This window comes from Macaca fascicularis, chromosome 13, assembly GCF_037993035.2.
Source record: "Macaca fascicularis isolate 582-1 chromosome 13, T2T-MFA8v1.1".
Taxonomy (NCBI): domain Eukaryota; kingdom Metazoa; phylum Chordata; class Mammalia; order Primates; family Cercopithecidae; genus Macaca; species Macaca fascicularis.
In genome coordinates this window covers 21,138,932-21,145,922 of record NC_088387.1, presented here as the reverse complement: position 1 = coordinate 21,145,922, position 6,991 = coordinate 21,138,932, and the positions used below count along the sequence as shown (strand labels likewise).

Below are 6,991 nucleotides of genomic sequence, written 5' to 3'. Positions count from 1 at the left end.
ATAATATTAATTGTTGTTCTAAGGTATGGTTTTAAACTTTGATAAGTTGAGCTTGAACATGAAAACCCAGCAATGGTGCCCCACCCCATGGCCCCTTCCCCACTACAGAGCCCAAAGGTCAGGAGGCTCAGAACCCCCCTCATTTCCTTGCTGGGTCAAGCACTGACTCATAGATGGCTTTGGATGCTGAGAGATTCAATGGGAGTCTGGAGAACATGAAGCAGCAGGTGCGGAGGAGGTAGGGAGTGGGCCTCGGCTCCCGGTAGAGGGATGTTTTGTGCCCAGAGCTTACCGTGGACTTTTCCTCCCCTGGGCCCCTGATGGACAGAGCAGCACATGTGGCTCATAGAATTAGGTCATGTGTGGCTTATAAGACAGGATTACAGGGGTGATCACAGGACAAAAGCACCCCACAGCTCGTTAGCAGCCTCCCCTTTGATTGAAGCCATATGGGATCTCTCTAACCAGCTTCTATGGCTCACCCAGCTATTGAGACACTGTTCAGAATGGGTCATTTCTCCCCCATGCACAAACTTCTGAATACTTGTTATTTTATTGTCTGTTATCCAAGCACCACGATTTGTTGACCATGATGTTTCCCAAAGGATTCATGGAGTGAAGTGAGAACTAAGGTGTCAACACTGTGCCAGGATGTGAGAGAAACAAGGATCGAATCCCTGAAGACAAGGGCAGCTCGTGTGTGAGGTGAGGATGAATTGGCCTCATAAATTCAGAGCAGGATGTGGGAGAAAACACATTGACATTCTCCACTCCGTGATGCTCACCAGATGCACTGGAAGTTCCCATACAGAAGGTGGGAAGCAGGTGGGAAGAGAAGGGAGTTTGTGGTTTCAGAGCTGCCTCCCATTCTGCTCCACTGAGAAGGCCCCAGATCTTCAGCAGACCCCAGGCAGATGAGCAGCTGGGGTGAGATTTGTGTACCAGTAATGACAGGAGGAGGGGGCACATGCCCCCTGAAGGCAGTCTGGATGCTGATAGCCAGAATGACCAGAGCAGGCATGGTCTCCAGGGGGCATCAGGAGCTCAGAACCAGGCCTCAGTTCCGCTGAAGCTGGACTAGGATGCTGTTCATACCCTGGTCAGCCCAGCTGGTGACCCTCTCACCTGGGACACAGGGATAGGGGCTGGAGACAGGGTCCACACAATGTTGCCACTGGCATCTGAGTGAGGAACAAACATGAACATTCCCAAATATTAATACTAAAGAAGTAGTTCATTCCATTTGATTAAATTTCAATCAGGAAGCAAAACAGGCTGAAAACAAGTAAGTCTTTCTGCTTAATGCAAACAAACTGAGGATGAAGCCGGAGTCCTCCCTCCTCACCAGAGAGTCAGAACAGCAGCAGGAGAAGCAAAGTGGGGCCTCATGTCCAGGAGGGCCTCCTGAAGCTGATCCTGCTCAGAGTGGGTGGGGAGGGCGTATGAGTCTGCAGGGATTTTGACACCAAAATCGATGTGGCTGCATGGCTTAAACCACAGACATTTATTTCTAACACTTTAGGAGCCTGGAAAGTCCAAGATCAAGGTCCAGAAAGGTTTTCTTTCTGATGAGGACTCTCTCTTTAATTTGCAGATGCCACCTTCTGGCCATGTCCCAACATGACTGTCCCTCAGGGCACACAGGGAGGGTGGGGGAGGGACAGAGTTCTATGGTGTCTCTCTTCATAAGGACGCTAATCCTGTGGTGTCAGGATCCCGCCCTGATCACCTCTTTAACCCTAATTACCTCCTTATAGACTCTCTCCATCTGCAACCATACTGGAGGTAAGAGACTCCAAATCGGAATTTGTGAAACATAGTTCAGTCCATAAGCGGAGGGGTTTGGGGACACAGCCAAGGCGGTAGGGAGGGGCCAGATCAGGCTTCCGGTCTCAGAGCACAGAGATTTCCCATCACTAAACTCACTGGCAGCTCCTCCCAGGCGAACCATGTCACGCAGGAGACCCCAGTCCAGCCTTAGGGCTCCGGGTCCCTAAGGGGACATGATCACTTTCACTTCCTCATTACTTTTAAGATCAGGGGGTCTATTTTTTGTTTATTATAGTGTTTGTCTGCCATCTATTGGCCACTTTCTAACATAGCATCTTACAGGATTTTAGATTCTAGGGTCCAATGGGTGTTGACTATGGATGAAATCTTTTCATGGGTATTCATGGAGTTGATCCTATGACATCCATCACTAGGACAGATTTTGTAGAAAACATGAAATGGTCCCTCCCCTCAGTAAACCAGTCATCTAGTTGAGGACAAACGGTATGCAGGAAAAATATTTGTCACAAAACAATTAGGGTGGCTAGATTCTGGGATCCATGTGACATGCCAAAGATGTGGTTTTGGAAAAAAGAGTGGGTTGTAAAGAACCCTGTAGGGCATAATGGCAGGGACTTGGGTGAGAAGCTGAAGGCCCCTGGTTTGGATCTGTCAACCCAGCCTCATTCCTCCCATCCCAGAACCACTTCCAGAGCAGCTCTGAGAACCACAGTAGCTTTCCGAGCTGAGGAAGCATCCGGGGCCACCTGATCTTCCAAAAGAACAACTGCTGAGGTTTGTGCTGTCAGCTATAGCACTGCGAGTGATCAGATGTCATCATTTAAGTCTGTGCTAAGCAAAGTTGTTTTGTAAGATGATGAAAATGTCTATATTTCTGAAGTTCAATAGGCTAGTCATTAGTCACATGTGGTTACTGAGCACATGAAATGTTCCTGATGTAACTGAGAAGCTACATTTCTAATTTTAAGTATTTCTAATTGACACGTTTGTGGCTATGCACTGCTAGTGTTTACCACATGAAACAGCACAGCTGTAGACAGTAATAACTAGTAATGTCATTGGGACACCCAAGCTTCTAACTGTTAAGCAAAGGTGTGTCCCAGGACCAGGGTACCAAGCTGGGGTGGGCCATGGCCAAGGTAGACAGAGCACATGGGTGGATCTCAGGAACCTTCCCTGGATTCTGCTCCTTCCAGGCCGGTGATAGAAACTGCCTCTCTTGGAGACACTGATTGGGAAGTTGGAGACTGGGGCCCACATACTTGCCCATAGAATCCGGGGTGGAAACAAAACACAGATCTTCCCCAGTTAATGATGCCCCTCTCCATAGGCTTCCCAGCAGAGTCCTGCTGACTGATCAAGTAGGCGGTGAATGCTGGGCTCCCTGAACAATGGCCTCAATCTGAGCCATTGTTCCATGGGACATATGAACCCTGTCACATGGAGGCCCCATAGCTGAAACCAGGGAACTACAATGCAGAGGGCCAGAGCCCCATATCCAGTGTCCAGTGCTGCCCCTGCCTATGGTGATCCCAACTCAGAGGCAGAGACCGACCCAGTGATAAGGGCTTGAGTGGTGGGGAAGGGCTTTGGGAAACCTGCGAACTGTCAACAAAGGAAAGACCTGGCCTTCCGAATTCTGAACCAGGGAACATTCTATGCCATGGATGTGACCCAGACCAAGGTGTATGATATACGATATTACAGTAAATTTTAACTTTATGGGAATGAAAATCACAGAAGGCATCTGATTATTTTAGATCTTGTTGACTTTTTCAGTGCACAGTGGTCCCTGCCCTTCCTATAATGATCCTGTGGTCTTTGCTGTTTCTGTGGTCACCTGGCTGCCTCCTCACCACTGAGATGAATCTTCACTCTGACCCTGGGGCCTTTCCTGATCAGCACAAATAAATGGCCTCAGCCTCCAGACACCACATACCATTCCTGGTTTTTACACAATGTGTCAACTACATAAATTATTCTATGCACTTTTATTATGCGGTTATTCTTCCTGCGTGACTCTTTCCCCTACTGAATATCAGTACTTGGGACCCAAAACTGTCTTCTTTACTCATGTGCGCCTAACCTTCACTGGTGGCTTTTACTTCTTCCTGAAAATGCTGACATTAAGTGAAACTTTATTAAATGAAAAACTATGTTTGTTCTACTTTATTGGGAAAAAAAATATGGTGCGTTTCCCTTAACTAAAGATATTTAACTACTTTTATAGTTGAAAAAAGGCCAACTGGACATGGAAAAACATGTTTGTAGGAGTAACAAGCAAGTTCAGTAGCAGATCCACTACCACTGAACCTCCAGGAGCACCCCAAGATGGACTGGGAAGCATAGTTGGTGAGAAGCTTTGGGGCCTGATCTTCTTTCTACTGGTGCCAGTGTAAGTGGTTGCCAGTGCCCTGACTCACCCAGCAGGTGATGGTGACTGTCTCCCCTGGAGTAACAGACAGGAAGGCTGGAGCCTAGGTCAGCACAACCTCACACCTGGAGACTGAAAACACACAGCAAACATTAGCACAGCAGAACTCTATGTACGTGGAAGTCACCACTAATCTAGTTAGGCAACAGGAAAGAAAGTGGATTAAAACTGTGGATTTAAAAAGCAAACCAAAATTCACACAGTGCAGGGTTCCCAGTGAAAGAAATTACGGATTGAAATTATATCCCCATCTAGCTTTGTGGAAATATTCTCACCTAGATCCCAGAGCAGCAGAAACCCAAGGAGTTGTGATGGCAACATCTTGCTGCCTTGACTTGTCAGTTTTGCTCATGCCACATTCTGAGAAATAGTCTGTTATAACATATAGGACCACTTCAATGTAAGAAGAACAATATGTGCAATTATGAGGATGACCCCATATGGGTTTAAATACACAGACATCACTGTTGTCAGAAGAGTGCCCTCCCCGCCCCTTCTGTGAGGGTGAGAGGCGTCCTCAGCTGGCACCTGCAGATGAGCGATGCTGAGGCTCCAGCAGGGCTTGACCAGACCCAGGGCCCACCTGCAGAGTGAAGGCAGAGTCCATCACAGCCTGTGGGAGGGTCTGCAGTCATCTGGGGTGAACAGCCACTCACATCCACAGTCTTGGCCCAGGGCTTTGTTAACTCTCCTGCTCTTTGTCACAGTGAGAGCTGAAGAAACTTTGATCCTGTGGACACTTCACAAAGTATCACTCTATATAGCACTATATTGATGTCACCATCTTGATTAGACATGATAAGCTGGACATTATAAGGACTCTGGATTTATTGTGAGAACACATGTGCTCTAGAGGGTGAAAAGCAATCCCCCAAATTTCAAAAGCCTGTCATACTGGGGAAGATGTCGTCTTTAGGAAAGGAATGTGAGTCATCCTCTTCAAGGCAAGGACAAATAATTGCACCTTACATCTCCGACGACTGAGAATGCAGCACAGTGTTGACAAGGCCTCACTAGAGTGTTGACACAACAAATTCCATGCCTGGGTCAACTACATCATCCCATTTATTAAACTAACTTGGAAGGCTATCTCTTAGGAGTCAGCTCAGAGAAGGGAAAGGTTTTGACGTAGGTTTTGGGTTTTGATACAAGTGGCTCTGTCACTTGAGACAAATGATCCAGCACACAGCTTGGTGCTAGATGCATTAGATAGGGGCACTTTGTGAACTCTCTTGCAAACTTCAAAATAAAAAAAAAAACAGTCACAGCAGAAATCTCTAGGGTTCTAGAGCAAGACCATGAAATGCCCAGAAAACAAGGAAAGAAACCGAAACCCCCAAAACTGTACTGTTCAAAATGAAGCTTCCATAATGTCACAGGGTCCTGATAGACATGCTTATGAGGAATTAAGTAGTTGTGTGGCTAAACTGCCCCTCATAAACTGGGAATGTCATTCTCACCAATTTTTAAGGTCAGGTAAGTTTCAGCACCACTCAACATTAGAATGGAGATGTTACTTTGAGGACTGAATTTAAGCAGATTCAGAGGGAATGTTTCTTTTCCATGGACAGGTGCTCAAGGTCCCTATATCACTTCCTTCTCTCACCCTAACACCTCTGCATCAGCTCACTCCTATGACCTCAGGGGTTTTCCCAATCAGCTAGACAGGGGAGTACCAAAAAAAAAAAAAAAAAAAAAAAAAAAAAAAAAAAAAAAAAAAGAACAAGCTAGGCTTCTTCTTGAATAGATTAGCACCGTATATTTGTGCAAGTAATGCGGATTGTGCTCACACAATGGCCACAATCATAGGTGGCTGTGAAACATTCCCTTGAGTTAGCATGGACTTGAGCAGAGCATATCTTCATCCAATTATGTGGATAAAGAAGTGTCTTGAGTCAAGTATACACATGGATTCCTGAATAGCTGCTTGGCCAAGGTCCTGGAAAAGAAGCTTGAACAATCAGAGACAAGAAGTTCTAGAGAAGAGGCATGAAGATGCACTCATGCGAGAAAAATTTATGGCGGAGAATTTAATTTATTATGTCAATACAGCAGAAAATATTGACACAGATAAGACATCAAGGAATCATCCATACTGGAAGACTCATCTGCCACTATGCAGATTAACTGTATCCAGCCTTTTCTCTTAACTTCCTTAGTATTTGCATAATAGATTCCTAAAGAAAGTAGCCATAAAGACTTGGGGGAAATTATGCACTTACACAATGATATGAACCATGTCTTACCAGTACCATCTCCAGTTGCATTGATCCTACTATAGCCACTTCTGGATATCTGACTTCTCAGCATTTGAGACAAGTGTCATCAACAAATGAGCGATAATTTGGGATACCAGAGCACTTTCCCCTGGAGGTGACTGTGATGCATCTTCACCTGGATTCTTTTGTTTTCTAGATCTATGTTTGCTTTTCCTGCCCACAGATAATTAGCTATTCTAGTGCTCAGAGAGTGTACACTTTTCTGACACGGAAGTCTTTCCAAATCAGGAATCTATATTTTGGGGGAAAAGGGAAATTCTAGACACATGATTATGGCGTCCATTGGTCCTACCAAATACATTATCCAAAGATGTCCATGTGGGTATAACATTCTGCAAACTTTAGATGCTTTCCTTCAAGAAATGATGAATCTTTAAACAGATGACCATGAGAGCTTGAATGAATGATCCAGGAATCAAGTGGACAAAGGTAGGAGCAACTTCTCTAATCATCATTCACAGGAACACAGCTGGGGGATACATGTTTC

General features: G+C 45.6%; 1 long non-coding RNA gene across 1 annotated transcript; it reads left to right on the top strand.

Annotated features, from left to right (window-relative positions):
- Positions 1-1,774: 1,774 nt before the first annotated feature.
- LOC135966784 (uncharacterized) lies at positions 1,775-3,783 on the top strand. The gene is made up of 2 exons (XR_010580375.2): positions 1,775-2,565; positions 3,571-3,783. It is a non-coding gene; the product is annotated as an uncharacterized lncRNA (long non-coding RNA).
- Positions 3,784-6,991: the final 3,208 nt, after the last annotated feature.